We start from the raw sequence: 22,313 nt of genomic DNA, 5'->3' as shown, positions 1-22,313 counted from the left end.
TTCTGTCTTTCACGTGTGTTGCCAATGTGTCTATATTAGTTTCTCCTTCCTTCTCAATGACAATAACGTCATGGAGGTAAAGGAATAGTGCAGTGCCCGATGTAAGGGACAGGTGGTGAAGGCCTGTGAGGAGTCGTTTATGCCATAAGCTCAGAGGGTTGATACAAGCCTGAGGTAGGAAGGGAGGGTGCCCTTTCCAACTGAAGGCAAACTCTTTCTGGCTAGGTTTTCTAAAAGAGAAGAAAGCATTTGCTCATTCAAATGTACTTACCAGATGCCCAGGAATGTGTTAATTGCTAAAGAATGGAGCTTCAAGGAAAATAGCAGCTATAATTGAATAAACAGCCAAGTTTTTGATATTTTGCTGTCATTGTCCAAGATGTAAAAATTCTGCACGGGCCAAATAGATGAGATGAAAGGGACATGCTCAGAGTCATCACCATGAAGCTTTCAAATTCTTGATGGTGCCACTATCACCACTGGATGGATTTGGGGAAGCCCTGACACCACTGAGAGACAGGACTGAGGTAAAATTCCATCAATGAGGAGGAGGAGCCAAGATAGCAGAATAGCATGGAAGTTTTTTGTGCGTCTCGTGTCCACGAAATACAGCCAGACCGACACTAAGCCATCCTACACATCTAGAAAACTGACTGCAGGATTAACACAACCATCTGCACAACCTGAACCCCAGAATTCAGCAGGTACACGGCGTGGAGAAGTGAACTTGGGGAGCGAGAAGGTGCAGGAAGGGAGGTGCTTTTGTGAGCGAAAAGAGGACAGAGACTGGTGGGGGGGGAGGGAGAATATGGGAAAAGCACCCTTCCCCAAAGCAGCTGGAGAGAAAGCAGAAAATTGGAAACTGCCCCAGGGACTAAATTAAAAAGGGAGAAAGGAGAAAGGAGAGGGTTTAAATTCCATTAAGACTGTAAACAAGGGGACCACAAAGTCTGCAACTCTGCAGCTCCATACCTGGCGGTGCTCTGGTGGGAAGGGCGAATCCCCGGGAACAGAGTGGGTCCAGGAGGTTCTCGGGCCACACAGGGAGAAGCGGTCCACTGCTGGAAGGACATTTGGTAGAGACTGTTGAAGCCACCCGGTCCCAGCAGACCCCGCAAAACAGCCACATTCGCTGGTGCTGGAACAAGGTCATTAAGGGTGAAGCCTGGTGCCAGATGTGTGTTGTGATTTTCCTTAATCCCTGAAACGCTGCTGCTACACTGTCTCGTGAACTTTTTCTGGGGCGGGCTGGCACCTGGCCGCAGTCTCGGGGTCCCGCCCGCGTTCCTGGGTGCAGCCGACATTCGGCCATTGCTCATTTGGCCTTTGCTCTGTGAGACCCTCCCGCAGAGGGGTGGAACGGGTCAAAGCCGAAGTCCTTCGGAAGTAAGGGGCCGGGGAACACAGCTGCTTCTGAGACAAAACTTCAGAGAGAGGTACTGCCTGGGGCCTGGTCATGGAGAGTGAAAAAGCGGGGAGTCGACGAGAGCTGAAGATAGAGGACGGGTGCGTGATTGCTGAACCGGGAGAACAGACTGGGTAGCTGGGTGGCGCCATTTTCACCGCTCCTGCGCATGTGCATACACACCTACGAGTGTGGCAATGCTCTACCCCAGTAGCCTAGCAGCGCCATCCAGTGGAGAGCGGAGCCGTTACACTGAGACCCGCCCACCTGGGCCAACCTGGCTCTTCAAGAACACAAGTCTCACTGCCGGCTTTGTTTATGGACTATAAAGTGCTACATACACCAACTTCTAGGGGAAAACGAAGCAATTTCATTCCTACTTCAATCTGTTAGCAGGTCCATCTAGGCCCATCTATTCAATTTTCTTTCTTTCTTTTTTCTCTTTTACACTTCTTTTTCTTGAATACAGAAAGAGAAAGAACTCATTTTTATTTTCAATTTTTATTAAAAATGTTTTTCTTGATTGGAGGGAAGATGGCGGCGTAGGAGGACGCTGGGCTCACCACGCGTCCTGCTGATCACTTAGATTCCACCTACACCTGCCTAAATAACCCAGAAAACCGCCAGAGGATTAGCAGAACAGAGTCGCCGGAGCCAAGCGCAGACAAGAGGCCCACGGAAGAGGGTAGGAAGGGCGGCGAGGCGGTGCGCGCTCCACGGACTGGCGGGAGGGAGCCGGGGCAGAGGGGCGGCTCGCCGGCCAAGCAGAGCCCCTGAGTCTGGCTGGCAAAAGCGGAGGGGCCTGAGGGACTGTGTTCCGACAGCAAGCGCGACTTAGCGTCTGGGAGGTCATAAGTTAACAGCTCTGCTCGGAAAGCGGGAAGGCTGGAGGACAAAGGGAGGGAGAGCTGCTGAGCCCCCCGGACGACAGAGCTCAGTTTGGTGGGGAACAAAGGCGCTCGCGAGCGCCATCTCCCCCGCCCATCCCCCAGCCGAAATCCCAAAGAGAACCGGTTCCTGCCAGGGAAACTGCTCACTCCGTGCAAACACCCAACTCTGTGCTTCTGCGGAGCCAAACCTCCGGCAGCGGATCTGACTCCCTCCCGCTGCCACAGGGCCCCTCCTGAAGTGGATCACCTAAGGAGAAGCGATCTAAGCCTGCCCCTCCTGCCCCCATGCACCTTGCCTACCCACCCCAGCTAATACGCCAGATCCCCAGCATCACAAGCCTGGAAGTGTGCAAGTAACCCAGACGAGCCACGCCACCCCACAGTGAATCCCGCCCCTAGGAGAGGGGAAGAGAAGGCACACACCAGTCTGACTGTGGCCCCAGCGGTGGGCTGGGGGCAGACATCAGGTCTGACTGCGGCCCCGCCCACCAACTCCAGTTATACACCACAGCACAGGGGAAGTGCCCTGCAGGTCCTCACCACGCCAGGGACTATCCAAAATGACCAAGCAGAAGAATTCCCCTCAGAAGAATCTCCAGGAAATAACAACAGCTAATGAGCTGATCAAAAAGGACTTAAATAACATAACAGAAAGTGAATTTAGAATAATAGTCATAAAATTAATTGTTGGGCTTGAAAACAGTATACAGGACAGCAGAGAATCTCTTGCTCCAGAGATCAAGGGACTAAGGAACAGTCACGAGGAGCTGAAAAACGCTTTAAATGAAATGCAAAACAAAATGGAAACCACCACGGCTCGGATGGAAGAGGCAGAGGAGAGAATAGGTGAACTAGAAGATAAAGTTATGGAAAAAGAGGAAGCTGAGAAAAAGAGAGATAAAAAAATCCAGGAGTATGAGGGGAAAATTAGAGAACTAAGTGATACACTAAAAAGAAATAATATACGGATAATTGGTATCCCAGAGGAGGAAGAGAGAGGGAAAGGTGCTGAAGGGGTACTTGAAGAAATAATAGCTGAGAACTTCCCTGAACTGGGGAAGGAAAAAGGCATTGAAATCCAAGAGGCACAGAGAACTCCCTTCAGACGTAACTTGAATCGATCTTCTGCACGACATATCATAGTGAAACTGGCAAAATACAAGGATAAAGAGAAAATTCTGAAAGCAGCAAGGGGTAAACCTGCCCTCACATATAAAGGGAGACCTATAAGACTCGTGACTGATCTCTCTTTTGAAACTTGGCAGGCCAGAAAGAATTGGCACGAGATTTTCAGTGTGCTAGACAGAAAAAATATGCAGCCGAGAATCCTTTATCCAGCAAGTCTGTCATTTAGAATAGAAGGAGAGATAAAGGTCTTCCCAAACAAACAAAAACTGAAGGAATTTGTCACCACTAAACCAGCCCTACAAGAGATCCTAAGGGGGACCCTGTGAGACAAAGTACCAGAGACATCACTACAAGCATAAAACATACAGACATCACAATGACTCTAAACCCGTATCTTTCTATAATAACACTGAATGTAAATGGATTAAATGCGCCAACCAAAAGACATAGGGTATCAGAATGGATAAAAAAACAAGACCCATCTATTTGCTGTCTACAAGAGACTCATTTTAGACCTGAGGACACCTTTAGATTGAGAGTGAGGGGATGGAGAACTATTTATCATGCTACTGGAAGCCAAAAGAAAGCTGGAGTAGCCATACTTATATCAGACAAACTAGACTTTAAATTAAAGGCTGTAACAAGAGATGAAGAAGGACATTATATAATAGTTACAGGGCCTATCCATCAGGAAGAGCTAACAATTATAAATGTCTATGCGCTGAACACCGGAGCCTCCAAATATATAAAACAATTACTCATAAACATAAGCAACCTTATTGATAAGAATGTGGTAATTGCAGGGGACTTTAACACCCCACTTACAGAAATGGATAGATCATCTAGACACACGGTCAATAAAGAAACAAGGGCCCTGAATGACACATTGGATCAGATGGACTTGACAGATATATTTGGAACTCTGCATCCCAAAGCAACAGAATATACTTTCTTCTCGAGTGCACATGGAACATTCTCCAAGATAGATCATATACTGGGTCACAAAACAGCCCTTCATAAGTTTACAAGAATTGAAATTATACCATGCTTACTTTCAGACCACAATGCTATGAAGCTTGAAATCAACCACAGAAAAAAGTCTGGAAAACCTCCAAAAGCATGGAGGTTAAAGAACACCCTACTAACAAATGAGTGGGTCAACCGGGCAATTAGAGAAGAAATTAAAATATGTATGGGAACAAATTAAAATGAAAATACAACAATCCAAACGCTTTGGGACGCAGCAAAGGCAGTCCTGAGAGGAAAATACATTGCAATCCAGGCCTATCTCAAGAAACAAGAAAAATCGCAAATACAAAATCTAACAGCACACCTAAAGGAACTAGAAGCAGAACAGCAAAGGCAGCCTAAACCCAGCAGAAGAAGAGAAATAATAAAGATCAGAGCCGAAATAAACAATATAGAATCTAAAAAAACTGTAGAGCAGATCAACAAAACCAAGAGTTGGTTTTTTGAAAAAATAAACAAAATTGACAAACCTCTAGCCAGGCTTCTCAAAACGAAAAGGGAGATGACCCAAATAGATAAAATCATGAATGAAAATGGAATGATTACAACCAATCCCTCAGAGATACAAGCAATTATCAGGGAATACTATGAAAAATTATATGCCAACAAATTGGACAACCTGGAAGAAATGGACAAATTCCTGAACACCCACACTCTTCCAAAACTCAATCAGGAGGAAAGAGAAAGCTTGAACAGACCCATAACCAGCGAAGAAATTGAATCAGTTATCAAAAATCTCCCAACAAATAAGAGTCCAGGACCAGATGGCTTCCCAGGGGAGTTCTGCCAGACGTTTAAAGCAGAGATAATACCTATCCTTCTCAAGCTATTCCAGAAAATAGAAAGGGAAGGGAAACTTCCAGACTCATTCTATGAAGCCAGTATTACTTTGATTCCTAAACCAGACAGAGACCCAGTAAAAAAAGAGAACTACAGGCCAATATCCCTGATGAATATGGATGCAAAAATTCTCAATAAGATACTAGCAAATCGAATTCAACAGCATATAAAAAGAATTATTCACCATGATCAAGTGGGATTCATTCCTGGGATGCAGGGCTCATTCAACATTCGCAAATCAATCAACGTGATACATCACATTAACAAAAAAAAAGAGAAGAACCATATGATCCTGTCAATCGATGCAGAAAAGGCCTTTGACAAAATCCAGCACCCTTTCTTAATAAAAACCCTTGAGAAAGTCGGGATAGAAGGAACATACTTAAAGATCATAAAAGCCATTTATGAAAAGCCCACAGCTAACATCATCCTCAACGGGGAAAAACTGAGAGCTTTTTCCCTGAGTTCAGGAACACGACAGGGATGCCCACTCTCACCGCTGCTGTTTAACATAGTGCTGGAAGTTCTAGCATCAGCAATCAGACAACAAAAGGAAATCAAAGGCATCAAAATTGGCAAAGATGAAGTCAAGCTTTCGCTTTTTGCAGATGACATGATATTATACATGGAAAATCCGATAGACTCCACCAAAAGTCTGCTAGAACTGATCCAGGAATTCAGCAAAGTTGCAGGATACAAAATCAATGTACAGAAATCAGTTGCATTCTTATACACTAACAATGAAGCAACAGAAAGACAAATAAAGAAACTGATCCCATTCACAATTGCACCAAGAAGCATAATATACCTAGGAATAAATCTAACCAAAGATGTAAAGGATCTGTATGCTGAAAACTATAGAAAGCTTATGAAGGAAATTGAAGAAGATTTAAAGAAATGGAAAGACACTCCCTGCTCATGGATTGGAAGAATAAATATTGTCAAAATGTCAATACTACCCAAAGCTATCTACACATTCAATGCAATCCCAATCAAAATTGCACCAGCATTCTTCTCGAAACTAGAACAAGCAATCCTAACATTCATATGGAACCACAAAAGGCCCCGAATAGCCAAAGGAATTTTGAAGAAGAAGACCAAAGCAGGAGGCATCACAATCCCAGACTTTAGCCTCTACTACAAAGCTGTCATCATCAAGACAGCATGGTATTGGCACCAAAACAGACACACAGACCAATGGAATAGAATAGAAACCCCAGAACTAGACCCACAAACGTATGGCCAACTCATCTTTGACAAAGCAGGAAAGAACACCCAATGGAAAAAAGACAGCCTCTTTAACAAATGGTGCTGGGAGAACTGGACAGCAACATGCAGAAGGTTGAAACTAGACCACTTTCTCACACCATTCACAAAAATAAACTCAAAATGGATAAAAGACCTAAGTGTGAGACAGGAAACCATCAAAACCTTAGAGGAGAAAGCAGGAAAAGACCTCTCTGACCTCAGCTGTAGCAATCTTTTACTCGACACATCCCCAAAGGCAAGAGAATTAAAAGCAAAAGTGAATTACTGGCACCTTATGAAGATAAAAAGCTTCTGCACAGCAAAGGAAACAACCAACAAAACTAAAAGGCAACCAACAGAATGGGAAAAGATATTTGCAAATGACATATTGGACAAAGGGCTAGTATCCAAAATCTATAAAGAGCTCACCAAACTCCACACCCGAAAAACAAATAACCCAGTGAAGAAATGGGCAGAAAACATGAATAGACACTTCTCTAAAGAAGACATCCGGGGGCGCCTGGGTGGCGCAGTCAGTTAAGCGTCCGACTTCAGCCAGGTCACGATCTCGCGGTCAGTGAGTTCGAGCCCCGCGTCGGGCTCTGGGCTGATGGCTCAGAGCCTGGAGCCTGTTTCCGATTCTGTGTCTCCCTCTCTCGCTGCCCCTCCCCCGTTCATGCTCTGTCTCTCTCTGTCCCAAAAATAAATAAATGTTGAAAAAAAAATTTAAAAAAAAAAAAAAAAAAAAAGAAGACATCCGGATGGCCAACAGGCACATGAAAAGATGTTCAGCGTCGCTCCTTATCAGGGAAATACAAATCAAAACCACACTCAGGTATCACCTCACGCCAGTCAGAGTGGCCAAAATGAACAAATCAGGAGACTATAGATGCTGGAGAGGATGTGGAGAAACGGGAACCCTCTTGCACTGTTGGTGGGAATGCAAATTGGTGCAGCCGCTCTGGAAAGCAGTGTGGAGGTTCCTCAGAAAATTAAAAATAGACCTACCCTATGACCCAGCAATAGCACTGCTAGGAATTTACCCAAGGGATACAGGAGTACTGATGCATAGGGGCACTTGTACCCCAATGTTTATAGCAGCACTCTCAACAATAGCCAAATTATGGAAAGAGCCTAAATGTCCATCAACTGATGAATGGATAAAGAAATTGTGGTTTATATACACAATGGAATATTACGTGGCAATGAGAAAAAATGAAATATGGCCTTTCGTAGCAACGTGGATGGAACTGGAGAGTGTGATGCTAAGTGAAATAAGCCATACAGAGAAAGACAGATACCATATGGTTTCACTCTTATGTGGATCCTGAGAAACTTCACAGGAACCCATGGGGGAGGGGAAGGAAAAAAAAAAAAAAGAGGTTAGAATGGGAGAGAGCCAAAGCATAAGAGACTTAAAAACTGAGAACAAACTGAGGGTTGATGGGGGGTGGAAGGGAGGAGAGGGTGGGTGATGGGTATTGAGGAGGGCACCTTTTGGGATGAGCACTGGGTGTTGTATGGAAACCAATTTGACAATAAATTTCATATATATAAAAAAAATAAAAAAAATAAAAATGTTTTTCTTTAATTTTTATTACTATATTTTTTACTTTTGTGTAATTTTTTTCAAATTCTATTTTACTTCCATCATTTTATTTTAGTCTACTTCAGTGTATTCACCTTTTCAAATTTTCAAACGATTTCCCCTTTTTTCCTTCTCTTTCTTTTTATGCTTTTTCATTTCTTTTCTTTTTCTTGAATGCAGAGGGAGAAAAACTTCATTTTTACTTTCAATTTCTATTAAAAATATTTTTCTTTACATTTTTTACTGTATTCTTTGCTTTTATGTATTTTTTTTTCAAATTCTATTTACTTCCATCATTTTATTTTACTCTACTACAATGTATTCACTTTTTCCCGATATGACGCCATTGCCCCACATGGTCAGTCAGCTACCAGGTGGCAGGTTGATTCTTTTGGTCTCTTTCCTCAGGGAAAGGTAGCTGCACCTCTGTTCTGCCGATGGATCTTCCTTCCCACCCATCGATTTTTGAGAAACCCCAACATTCACGGACTTAGAAAATGCCTCATCTCCTGTCATGGATTTCCAGGCAGCATCACTTAGAAACAAGGATATTGCTTCTCGGGGCACATGCTCACGGAATTCACTAGGGTTATGACCTGCCTCATCATCCCCAAGCAGAAGTTTCAAAAAAAAAAAAATCGTAGAATGATCTTTCAAAGCCTCAGTTTTGGTTCTAACTTGGAGACGGTACCTTGAGGGGCTGGGACAATATAGTTTAGAGGCTGTCACGCTCTCCCTCATTTGCCAAGAGAGCGAGCTGTCCCTCCCGGAGGCGTGATCACGTCTTCCTTACTGAAGGGATGGCAATGTGAGGGGCTCCGCTCACTCTCACTCCCACGCATCCAGTAGCGAAATTTTGCTTCCTGTCCCCACAGCTTCAGGCGTCCCCGCACCGGAGGTCTTTTCCCAAAGGAGGACTGTTTTCCACCAGAGCCCCTACACTGACTCCACTGAAATGGGAACAGACGCTGCCCGGCGGTCAGTCTGGATGCTCGTCTCTCCCCACCGTCAGGCAAACACGGGGCGCCTGCACAGGGTGGGGAGACGGAACCCGAGTGGTAAGGACACTGGCTCGCAACGACCCAAGACACCGAGGAGGAATATGTCGGCGAGGTTTGGGTGTCTCCCGGCGCTCTCACGGTGCTGACTCCAGTCAAAGGAAGTTACAACAACTCACTTCAGTGAGGACATCCACTGGTCAGGTCCATCTGTAATTAAGGTGTGAGTCATCCCCTCAGGAGGAGCCCACTGACCCCTCAGGCTGAGACAGCTCTCAGGCAAAACGAAGAAGAAACGGCTAGTGGACAAGACAGTTATGAACGCCAGCTACAGGCCTGGGACCCGCGGAGGAGTAGGATGGGGTGTATCCCGATGGCTTAAGGGGATTCCCTCAGTTTATTAAAAAAAAACTTTTTAATGTTTATTCATTTTTGAGAGAGAGACACACACACACACACACGCACGCACACACACACACACACACACACACACAGAGTGCAAGTGGGGGAGGGGCATAGAGAGGGAGACACAGGAACCGAAACAGGCTCCTGGTTCTGAACTGTCAGTACAGAGCCGGATGCGGGGCTTGAACTCATGAACTGTGAGATCACGACCTGAGCCGAAGATGGTCCCTTAACCAACTGAGCCACTTGGATGCCCCATGGGGGTTCTTCCACTTTAGAGGGAAGACAAACACACACAAAAAATTTCCATTCAAACAAAACACTTAGGGCAAATGCCCAGCATTTACTAACAGAAACTTATTTATTAAAGTTCTAATGATTTTTTCTTAGCCTCAAGAAAACAATTTTCATAACTAACACATATGAAGAGGCATCAACAATACCGGGATCCACTCTGCAGCAGAGAACTGCTTCTGGTTTCTCATGGATCATTTATCAATAGGATTATAAATTTGGGTTGGGATTGTCTTCGTTGAGGTGGTCAGATTCTAGTTTTTCCAGTATGTTCTTAAGGTGGCTTATTAAGTCTTGTTTTTTGTAGCTGAAAATAAAGAGATCATTCACCAAAAGATATCCAAGAACCCATAATTTTGGGGGCTTTGGGGGAATAGAAAGAGAAGAAAGAGAAGCTTCCAATCTACATAGGAATAGAAAATGAACCAACATGGTAAGGAAAATCCAGCAAATAAGACGAGTGTCAGTTCAGGGTCCACGCCCACCTGAAACTCTGTGTGAACAGAAGTCTCCCTGAGCTTGGAAGAATGAGTGAGACTCAGACGATATCAAAATAAATAACTGCAGACACAGCAGGACCTCTGAGTGAGGACCAGGGTTTGAGAAACGCCAGGCAGACCCCTCCCCACCCCTCCCCCAACGCCTCACTGGGCCCCAGGGTGAAACGTGCTGGAGAGTTCTCCACACTCACCTCGCTGCTTCCTTCATGGCATATAAGACAAACTTTTTCTGCACTTTTGGAGGCCCTTGCACCTCTTGAAGCAATTTGAAGATTCTACCATATTCTGGAGCTATTAAAAAAAAAAACCCTGTCAGTATTGCTGAAGTATAAAGAGTACATAGAAGTCAATCTTGGTGTATGTGCTGCCTCCGCCATCATTCAAGGCCTACAATGTGACAGGATACATGTGCTTTACATGCTTACATCCAGACACCGGAACATCTACCAATGGAACTCTGGCACACAACAACCAATGGAGCGATAGAAAAGAATCCCCCCGAAAAAGTTTTCCTGGGACATTTCAGTCCAGATAAAGAGGAACCATTGTAATTGGGAAAACCCAATTCTGGCAAGGGATGTACCTCAAGAGTTCTTTTGAATCGAGTTTAAATCATAGAATGAGTAAGACTTACTGTGGTTTCATGGTTAGAAATTCCTGTTCTACTTACTTCGTCCAAACTGTCGAATCTCTCTCTTCAACTGATCTCTTATTTCTATATTGATTTCCATTGGTATTGGTATTTTATCTGGCACTTCTCCCAGCACAGATATTGCTGTGACCTTGGGGTCATCTGTAGAGAGACAGCTGGGAATGATTCATCCCGCCAGTGAATTGCTACCAGGTTTGTGACTCAGCCCACCTTTGCTGAGATGGGTTAAGTCATGAGACAGAGAATCCAACTGGTTGGCGTGGAATACCATCTCCTGCCATATTCAAAGGTTCTGAGGGAACGGATTTTGACAAGGGGTCAAGAAGGGGAGGGAGACAGACATCCTCACCTTCTTCCAAGAACACGGCTGAGCCCCCAGCCTGGGATGCTCCCTCTTCCTCCGGTTTCAGTGACAGCAGCGCCATGGTCGGCCTTCTCTTAGATGGAGCAGGAGTCATGGGTTCTCCATGACGTTTCATTTGGTTCTCGGGTCCGAAAGCAGACTCCTCTGCTTTATCGGTCATCATTTCCTGACAAGTAGTAAGATACGTGTTTCATTAATGACAAAAATGCAACCATTCCAAAACAGTATGGAGTTTCCTCAAAAAGTTAAAAATAGAACTTCCCTATGATCCAGCAACTGTAATACTAGGTATTTACCCAAAGGCTACAAAAACACTGATTCTAAGAGGTACATACAACTGAATGACTGTAGTAAGCACTATCAACAATAGCCATGTGGTAGGGTCCCTCCCTAAGGAAAGAATTAAAAAAACTCAAGGCAACCTGGCTATAAGTGTTTGTGACAACTTCCCTCATGACCTTGTAACATGAGGCCAGTTAATCAGACTGCCTGTTTGTGTGTTACCATATATGAGAGCCAAAGAGGTAAAACATTTATAAAAAGCTACACCATGTGGCATTCGGGGCTCAGTGCTTTGGGTATGAACCCAACTGAGCAGTGCCGGCACAAAAAAAGTTTTTTCTGGGAATGAAAAGTCTTGGGTCACGACTCTCTGTGCGAGAATCCTGCTACATTATTTGGGGACTCATGTCCGGGATTCAGAGGTGGTGCGTTTCCACCTCCTTTGCCGCAGGGGGTATGAACCGAACCTTGAGGTGTCGGGAGACAGCTCACCTGGAGCCAGTGGACCGCTTGATCTGCAGGACACTAGCCCTCCAGGTGCACAGGGCGAGGACCCTGTGTGGGCCAATGGAACCCGTGAGGCCCAGGAGCCAGCTAAGGGAGCGCCCGTCAGACTGGTAAGAACCCGGGTTCGCTTTGGCAGATCTGTCCCTCCGAGGCAGAAGGGGAGCCTGATTACCTCCCAGAGTTGCCCTAGTGGTTCCACAAAGGGCAAGGAATGAAGCTGCCACTCTAAGGCCCTGAATGTAGGGCGGTGGGTTGGAGTCCTTGTGTGACTGTGTGGGGGGACTTGTCTCTCATTTACTTCCCGGGTCAATGACGGTGATAATTAGAGCCACGTGTCTCTGGTTAGCCCACCTCAGAACGGGGACTTTAAGGAATATTCCCAAGCAGCAGCTGAAACTCCCTTTGTTTCGGGAACATTCCCTGTATTCTCCAGACTGACATGGACTGCCTAATTCCACTAGTGGAAAACAAACCAAAAAAACAAAAGAAACCTAGGGTCGGGTCCTCTGTGTGAGTGGACAAGATTTAAAACTGGGAATTCTCTTTCTCTGACCTCTGCTGGCACCTCTCCTCTTCTGCCTTCTCTCGCCTTCCCCCACTCCTGTTTCTGCACCACCTGGGGGGGGGGCAACCTGTATAACGGGCTCCTTGATGCCTCATCCACTAGCAGCTCCTCCTCCCACTCTAGATGTTGAGGAGGGAAGACCACCTACGTCAGGTTTCCCCACCAATGTTGGCAGGTAAAAATTAACCAGGGGGAGCAAGTTGTCTTACATGGACCCAAATAAAACCGATTCAGTGTTTAAGCTAATTTAAGTTTGTTGGCTTGATGTAGACAACGTTTATCAACATTGGAAACAAATCTTTTGTTCTACCTAGATTTGTTGAAGGTCAAATAAGCTCATGTTATCTCTGTTCCAATTTGTTAACAAAAGGATGACTTAAAGCGATGGTTAACTTTGTCTCATAGTTTCCATGGGTAATTGTTAAGATGGTTTTCAAAGTCTTTGGTAACCTAAAATGTTAAAGTTTTGCTTGCATGATAAACTAAGATTGAATTCATTGGATATCTAATGAGATAAGCTAAAGCACTAATTACTAGAAGTAGGTGTGTGCTTTTGACTTGTTGCAAAAAAAAAACTAAGGATATTTGGAACTGTTGACAAACATGCTTTGTGCTTAATGGATTCATAAGTTTGCCACCTAAAAAAAATTCTGATACAACATAGAGTTCGCAATTGGTTACTACTTAGTTTTCACTGGAGACTAAGGTTTCTAAGAGTTAAAATTCTGCTAAATATAGTTAAAACTGATAAAAAGAAAAAAACCTCTGCATGTAGAAAAGTAGTAGATATGAAAGAAAGATATGTATATATATATAAAAGATATATACATAAAAGAAAATATATTTTTGTTAAAGGTAAAAGAAAGTAATTTTGTCCTAAATGAGACTGTTTAGTTGGAGAAAAATGGCTTGGGACAAAATCTAAATGCAAAGAAAAGTTGTAGAAGGTTCATGAAGGAAAATCTTTAAAAAGAAATTTTATGTGTGGTCAGGATGGACTAAGGTTAAAATAAACGGATTTTATTTATTTATTTTTTTTATTTTAAAAAAAAAATTTTTTTTTTTTTTACGTTTATTTATTTTTGAGACGGAGAGAGACAGAGCATGAACGGGGGAGGGTCAGAGAGAGAGGGAGACACAGAATCGGAAACAGGCTCCAGGCTCCGAGCCGTCAGCCCAGAGCCCGACGCGGGGCTCGAACTCCCGGACCGCGAGATCGTGACCTGGCTGAAGTCGGACGCTTAACCGACTGCGCTACCCAGGCGCCCAAAATAAACGGATTTTAAAAGTACACTGGGTTAAGATTAAAATTCCTCCTCCTTTGATCCAAAAGCTGGGGAAATGATGTGTTGTTCCTGTTTAGCAGAGGACTGGATGCCTGTGCCATATGAGGGAGGGATGATATATGAAGGGCGTTTACTAAGATACATGGGAACCATTTTACTAAACTTAGTCCACTGTATGCCCAAAATGGATATCCACATGGCTGAAACATATTTATGTGAGCATTGTTGACAAAGGCAGGGGAATAGACCTTGACTTCGGCCCTTTAACCCCTTCCCTCAATGGCCAATGATCAATATGTAAGTTACTGTTAGGCCACAATAAAATTAGTGCATCCTACGACAACCAGGAAAGTCTTGCTTGGTCACAGTCCATATCCCCAAGGTCCTATAGGTGGGAAATGGAGGGGTAAGTTAAGAAAAACAAAACAAAACAAAACAGGAAAGACCAGGCCAGTGCTCAGAGGTAGAGTCAAGCCTGGGTAAGAATGACTACTCCCAGCACCTCACGAGACTGACAGGGCTTTTGGCTGCTAGTCACATAGCCAGCCAAAACACAGGGACAGGAGATGAGGTTTCTCCTGGCCAGCTACCGGAAATTGAGATAAGGGACATCTTTCTTCCTTTTTCCTATAGATGGGTAACTCCCCAACCAGGGCCATTACTCCTTTGGAATGCATCATGATTCATTTTCTTTTGCCCAAAGGCTTGGTCCCAATGGAAATTGGAAGAGGAACCTGGCCTCGAGAGGGAAATATCAATGACAATATTATCCTACAATTGGACTCGTTTTGCCAAGTGGGTATATTACAAACAAAACAGAAAAGGAGGCTTAACAAAAAATCTGAGGCCTTAGTTGTGGCCTTAACGTACTATGCCAGACCAGACTACCCAAGGTCCTGGCACCAAGTGCCAGTTATATGGCCATTCAGAGCACTAAAATGAGAATGTCCTCAGAGGGGACAACCAAAATGAAAACCCCATGAGCCCTGCCTCTAAGGTGGAGACAGTCACTGGAGATCTGAATGCCCTCAGGGACCTGTATCTGTGAGGGTTCGGATAACCAGTGTCCCTAGAAGGGACTAACTGGGGCCTGGGGCTCTTCGCGGTGAATCCCCGAAACCAACTGTCTATCGGAAACCCAGAACCTCGGGTAACTAAATTCAGAAGGAAAACCCGGTTGATTTCCTTCTTAACACCAGAGATATCTTTTCTGCCTTCCTTTCCACTCCAGGCCAACTATACAAACAAGGCATGACGATTAGAGGCATCTCCGGAAAACTTCTGTTTCTCTCGGCCCCTGGGGTGTGTATGGGGGAACCTAATTTTTTCCCATTCTTCCCTGATAACTGCCAGAGAGCCTTACTCCCTTGCTAGAAAGGGACATTATAACTGTATTAGAGACTATGGTGCTACTTACTCCAGGACAGATAAACCATTACGTGTGATTTTGAAAATTACTGGATATTGTAGGCTATAGATACCAGGGTTCAGGAAAATAGTTTGCTGCTCTATCAATTATTAAAGGAAACTCAATCCCACCTACTCTCCCCCCTCCAAAAAAAATGAATACATAAACTGGGGTCTGACCGATAGGCACTTTCTCCAGCCCTTGGAATGGTTACAAACAAAGCAGGGCAATTACTATTACGAAGCTCACAGAACCAAAAGATCATTAAAACACAACATCAGCCCTTTCATTTAGAGAGGGACAAAACTTATCAAATGGCCCAAAGATGTTTACAGAAAAGAAAAAATTGTCAAGGACAATTCTGCAAGTTGTATCAGCCTGTGAAGTATGTCTTAGAAACAATCCTTTTGGGGTGCCTGCATGGCTCAGTCGGTTGGGCGGCCGACTTCAGTTTGGGTCATGATTTCGAGGTCCGTGGGTTCGAGCCCCGCATCAGGCTCTGTGCTGACAACTCAGAGCCTGGAGCCCACTTCGGATTCTGTGTCTCCCTCTCTCTCTGTTCCTTCCCTGCTCGCACTCTGCCTCTCTCTCTCTCTCTCTCAAAAATAAAGAAAGATTAAAAAAATTAAAAAAAAAAAAGAAACAATCCTTTCAACCACAAACTTGCTGTCCCAGGCAATCAAGGAACTGGAAGCTGTCCAGAAAAGACTAGCAATTAGGTTTCACTCCTATGCCACGGTCAAAGAAATTCCAACGTCTGTTGGTATGGGTTAATACTTTTAGTAATTGGGTAAAGGCCTTCCCCTACAAGACAGAAAGGGCACAAAAAGTAATAAAAATTCTGCTTTATAAAATAATACCCAGGTTTGGCTTACCTATAAATTTAGAAAATAATGGTAAATGGCTGCCTTGATTCTTTCTCTCGTAGAACTCCTGGCTGTTGGGAAAGTTTTATACATCAAAATAAAACAAACTGTCTGCTTATACTCAGCAAAACAGTAAATAACACCTCCCAAGCATTAGGGGCTTTAAAATTTTTTTTTAATTAAATTAGGGCCACACTCTTGGAAACAGAGCCGTCACTGATTATTTACTGCGCCTGCTTCTCCATCACTTGGGTTATGAGAGGTCCCCTGACATGCTGTTTACAAAGTCAGGGTCTCTCCTAGATTATTTGGCAGGTTTGGAAAGTGTAGACATGATCTGAAGATGCCATCTTGTTGGTCAGTATAACCAACTTCACTTTGTGTTTTTTTTCTCTCGGTGTCTGCCAATGTTTATGCCGCCTCCTGCCTGCCAGCCTTCCTGTAGAAGCACAGTGTGGGCCACTCAACCAACCCGTGGGTGACTCTAACTGCTGTGCCCCCACACCGTCCCTTGTCAGCTTGAAGAAGCCAGAGCGGTCATCGTCCCTGTTCCCTTACGACAGTTTGGGGCCCTATTCCAGGGGGAGGAATGAAGGGAAAGGGTTAACATGGGGCAGGGAGAGCTCAGGGACCTTCGGGGAGGCCGACTGCAGCTGCACGTGGGAGGCTGACGGAGCAGACGGGGTTCTCCCCTTAGGAAATCCTTTATGGGCACCCTCCCCCCATTATCAAGGGCATGAGGGGGAGGATCTAAATGACATAGGCAATCTAACCCTAAAACAACAGATGCGGGCCCTTGGCTTTACCCTAACCACTTTACCCCACCGGGTCAGGGAGCGATTACCTGTGAATCCGACCACAGGCACTCACCCCTTTAAACTAGGAGATGCTGTATGGATGAAGGAGTGAAATGTCCAGCCCCTAAAACCCGTCTGGAGGGGCCCATTCACTGTCATCTTGTCCACCCCTACTGCACTAAAGGTAGACGAAGCGCGTCCCTGGATTCACTCCGGCAGAGTGAAGGCAGCCTCTCGAAACTGGGAGTGCGTTCCTGATCCATCAACGCCGCGCAAGCTGACCATACAGAAGAAGCAATCTGCAACTCCAGAGGCTCTGGGAGACTGCAGCCCTGCCCTGGTCACTCTGGAAGCTGACTGATCCACGCACGGCAGAAGCTTGAGAAATCGGCGGTCCGGTAGAACAAATAGACTGTCCTCATTTTCTATATGTTTCCTTACTGTGATGCACGATCACTCCTTGTGCCTCGCTAGTATTGTGATTCTTGCTTTACTCTTTGCCGTAGGAGGCCGCCCTGGTCAGCTGGAAACGTGGTAACCCTCACCTTCCTGTCTTCCTGGTAGGGAAAAAGTTCATTGTCGTCTCTGTTAAAAATGTAGCATGCCTAGGCCGAAGGTTTTATAACTCAGTTGCCCAGAAAATCCAATGGTGGGGGTCCCCAGATCCCCTTGAGCCAGATCCCAACCCCTTGTCTAACTTCTCTCACCTCCGAGAGACCTGGGACAATGTCAACACAGTCATCACATGGCAGGCCCTGGGTGGACTATGCTAGATATGTGGAAGGACAGCCTACATAAACCTCTAAGCCCAGATGATGCTCTTTCACCCTAAATAGAGGGGTCCGAGCGTTAAAAGGGGGGACGTGGTAGGGTCCCCCCCCCCCCAAGGAAAGAACAAAAACCTCAAGGCAACCTGGCTATACGTGTATGCCACAACGTCCCTCACGACCTTGTAACACGAGACCACTTAATCAGACTGCATGTTTGTGTGTTACCATATATGGGGGACCGAGCACTTCCCCTGGCTCACACGCATGAAGTGTAACACACACATCCTGTGAGACGTCCCATTGTAAATTCCGGAAGATAATGGCTCTCCCAGGCCCGATGGCACTTGGAGTCCTCGGCGGCACAGCACACCGATCCTCCGTGAGAGTCGGGGCAATGGCTGCCTCCCGAGCCTTCCATACCTTTAGGACGCTAGGTGTCTCATCAGGGTCTCCAGTCTGCTGTGTGGGGTAACACACAGGCCCTACTAGTTGCTCATTCAAATGTATTAAGGCCTGGGACAGTACCTGAGTCCACCAGACCAAGGTGGTTTTACCTGTCGGCAGTTTAATCTGCTGCTTTAATATCCCAGTCTTCGTCTTGACCAAACTGCTGCCCACGGGCCACAGGGCAGCTAGAAACTCCATCCCAGGTCACGGTCCTTTGCCTAGTCTTGCATATCATGACCCTTAAAATGTGACCCCGGTCACCGTTTGACAAGGGCATCCGTACTCAGTCCTCGGCCTCTGCGATCCCCTAATCACGGTGGCCCGGTTTGCCCTACTGGGTAAGGCTCGCATTAGGCCAGATGTTTGATCACGCAACGCACGGCCACTGTTGATCCCTCACTGGGAGGGAGGGGGCCCATGTAGTCAACTTGCCAACCCCTCACCAGTTGGGAACTCGGGTGGAGGGCCCCAGATGCCTTTGGCAGTAGCCCTGGGTTTTGTTTAGAATACACAAGACATGCTGTTGCTGCCTTAACCTAGTCGCTGTATTTTCAAGCCCCCCCTTCCCATGCCCGAAATCTGCGAAGGGTCAGTTGCTAGGGCTCAGCTCGTGCTAGGGCATCAGCTTCCTGATTGCCAGCGGTGTCAGTGCCTTAAGAGCCAGAAAGTGGAAAACAGGAAAGACTGCCTCAGGCTCCTGCAGGCATCCCAGATGTCTGTCCACATACCCTGACCCCAGAAGGGCTTATTCATGATCGCCCACCCTAGCTTCCCATTGGCCATGCCTGGGGTTCATCCCTGGGGATCGGGCCAACTGTCGGCACAAAGGGCTCTGGGCCCTCAGTCAAGAATGCCATGACCCTGTATCCCACGGCCACACTAACCACACGTGGATGCCTGCCTGGGCTGGGTGGGCAGCTATGTCAGTGAGCTCCGCGGGCCTATGAGCTCTCGTCAAGCGTTTACCAACTGGGATTCCGCGACCCGGGCTGTGCTGCTGACTTTGATTTCCTTGGTATCAGGGGTCAGAGAGCACAGGGCACACATCCGTGTCCTCATGCATCACCAGCGTCTCCTCCTCCTCGCTCCCTGCACTTTCCCAGGGGGCTTCCCTCTCAGCGGTCTGTCAGCTTTGTCCCAATCTTCGGACCAGAATCTGCGGACGGCCCGTGCCTCCTAACTTTGCAAAACTGTGCCTAAACTCTCCAACAGGCCGTCCTGCTGTCCTGCCTTGTCTGCCGCCCCCAGGCCTCGGAGCAGTGCATCCGGGCAAGTCCTTCTCTACCCTCCGCTCTTCTGTCTCCCTTGTATCCAGGCTGTATGGAGCCTGTCGCCAGGCACGGGTGACCACCGATATGCCCACAGCAGAGGCTAGCCTGCCACGCGGCTGTGGCGTATGTCCCTGTCATGGTGACCTGGTGCTGCTTCCCCCACGAGGACATCAGCCTGGCCGGTGCGGTCGGGGTGTCCCCATCCCCACGGGGGGGTCGCCAAGCACCTGATGGACGTTCACACCTCCCCACACAGAGGTCGATGGCCAACCCTGGGCTTCCCCAAGGATGCCTCCTTCTCCAGACCCATTTCTCTGGTCTCCTGGCCGGCTGGCCCCTTGTGAGCTCCTTCCAGAGCTTCTGGGTGAACTCGGACACTGGCCCCTTAAAGGGAGGACAAGGAGAGACCGGGAAGAGACAGGCCACTCCACGTGGGTCGTGGCAGGTTTAAGAAGCAAGGGATTACATACCAGGCGGCCCTACGACTGGATCTGTCCTGCCTTCCGAACCTTTACAGTTCCTATGGACGCCTTCAGGGATTTCACCCGGACAACAATGGCCAGATGGGCGGACCCCTGCTTGCCCTCAGGCTGTGACCTTGCAAAAGCTCCTAAGGTACAGGGAACTTACATTTCAAGCACAAGGGAGGGGGTGAGGGGGTGAGGGGGTGAGGGGCCTCCAATGGCCCAGGGCCAGCTTCAGGTCAACAGGAGGTCACGTTCTCTTAGGAATGCCTTCAACAAAGGCATAATTCTGGCAAAGACTAGGGACAAGGTAAGGCAGGGAAATGTAGGGGTCAAGAGGAATCAGCAAGCACAAGATTGCCTGGATGGGGGTGGGGGGTCGGGGGGTGGCCTGGCAGGACAGGGGCCTTACCCGGGTCCCTCCCATCAGCCTACAGTATCATCCATTCATCAAAATCCCTTTACTTGAGAGAGGACCGTCTTGTGAAAGCAACCAGGTGAGGAAGGGGCTGGTCAACGTTAAAAGTGGCCAGAACGAGAACTGAGAGTCACTGGAATCCGTGGCCGGAGGCCCCAACGTGCCTGTTCCACCAGGGTCACAAGGAACCTAGGAAACAGGAGTCCCGGGAAAGCATGGCCGTCAGCTTGTTACTATTTCCCGCACCCCGCAATTGATAGGCTTGTTTATCTGAGCGAATCTTGTGAAGGTGCTGAGTGTGAACCCGTCTTTCTGAGATCTCTCATTCCCGGGACACTCCCTTAGCGACATTGTAACTGCAAAATTGTTACTCCATTTCACTTTAAATGCTAAGCTGTAAGGGCAGTTGAACCCGAAATGTTAAAGGTCACTGAAGACCGGGGCCTAGATTAATGTGACCCTGTGAGGGGTGAGCAGCGCTGGGGCCCACTGAGTCCTCACAGCTGAGTGCCCCACCCAGGGGCCGCCCCCTCCAGGTGCTCAGCGTTCCCGCCTGGCCTCCTCCATGGTGTCCACCCGCACAAGTGCAGAAAGGAGCCCTTCTTCCTCTCGGGGCTGCTCTGCAGTCTCTCACTTGTCACAGCAGAGTGGGGGCCCCCTGGGGGGACGCACTAAACAGAATCTTCACACGAAGCGCAAACGGTACTAAGAGCCCTGCCTTGTTCCGAGAGGACCCCAGGCTGTGGTAATGCTGAAATGTACAAACTGCTTGTGGCCAAGTGGCAATTTCGGGTGATTTCCACCTGCACCCTGTGTTTTCTCTTTGACTTGCCGCTGTGAACGCTGTTTTGCAAAGGTTGCTTTCAGGCGCAGGAGCACAGAACTCCCCCGTTTGAGCTAACGTGAGACAAGGAGCCAACAGCTAAGTGGAGATTAGCATCAAGTGAGGCCAAGTCCTATATTAATAGTATGACCAAAGTCCTGGCCTCTTCCCCACGTTCTCTTCTGCTTTCTGGCAGCCATTTTCATCCCCGTTCCGGCTCCTCCTCATGATCGCAAAGTGGCTGTCAGGGCTCCGCAGTTGCGTGCTACTTAAGTCCCGTTTCCTGGGAGAATACGGTGGCATCTCGCCTGGCGTTCCCAGGAGGGGTCCTAGGCTTTGCTTGATGGAATCCTTTCATGCGCCTGTCCACCTGCACCAGTTAGTTTGCTCAATGGGGCCTCAATCAGAATGTGCCAATTTGCTCACTTCAGGCTCCAAATAGCAAATGTATAGATTGAAAGATACCAGGAGACTTGATCATGGCCTCGCAACGAAACCTGTATTCAATAATCAGGATATTGTTTCTCTCAGGGCGTCTGGGTGGCTCAGTCAGTTGAGCAGCTGACAGTTGATTTCGGTGCAGGTCATGATCTCACGGTTTGTGAGACTGAGTCCCTGGATAGGGATCTGTGCTGACAGCCTGCAGCCTGCTTGAGATTCTTTCTCTCCCTCTCCCTCTTTCTCTTCTTCTCTCTCTGCACATCTACCTCTCGCACACTCTCAAAATGAATAAAAAACGTTTTTTAAATAGAGAGAAAAAGAGAAAAAAACAGTTTAAACACAGGTCTGTGTTGCCCCCTCTTGCCATCATAAGAAACTTTTGGTGGGAAGTGATAACTCTATTCCTCTTCTTAGGCTCCCTGACCATCACTTTTAGTGATTCCATGAATTGGATAATGAGCTGGTGGAAAGTCTACTGGAAGCAGAACATCAGGTATAATAAGCAGAGATCTGGGGCGCCTGGGAGGCTCCGTAGGTTGAGAGTCTGACTTCGGCTCAGGTCATGATCTCACAGTTCGCGAGTTCAAGCCCTGCACCTGGCTCGCTGCCATGAGCACGGAGCCCACA

At 47.0% G+C, this 22,313-nt stretch overlaps 1 long non-coding RNA gene across 1 annotated transcript; it reads left to right on the top strand.

The window, feature by feature from the left end:
- Nucleotides 1-549: 549 nt before the first annotated feature.
- LOC125156882 (uncharacterized) lies at nt 550-20,519 on the top strand. Its single transcript, XR_007148828.1, has 3 exons — nt 550-713; nt 13,551-13,560; nt 20,507-20,519. It is a non-coding gene; the product is annotated as an uncharacterized LOC125156882 (long non-coding RNA).
- The last annotated feature ends 1,794 nt before the right edge of the window (nt 20,520-22,313 follow it).

Source organism: Prionailurus viverrinus, chromosome X, assembly GCF_022837055.1.
Source record: "Prionailurus viverrinus isolate Anna chromosome X, UM_Priviv_1.0, whole genome shotgun sequence".
Classification (NCBI taxonomy): Eukaryota; Metazoa; Chordata; class Mammalia; order Carnivora; family Felidae; genus Prionailurus; species Prionailurus viverrinus.
The sequence above is the reverse complement of the archived record's forward strand: the minus strand, read 5'-3'. Positions and strand labels throughout refer to the sequence as shown.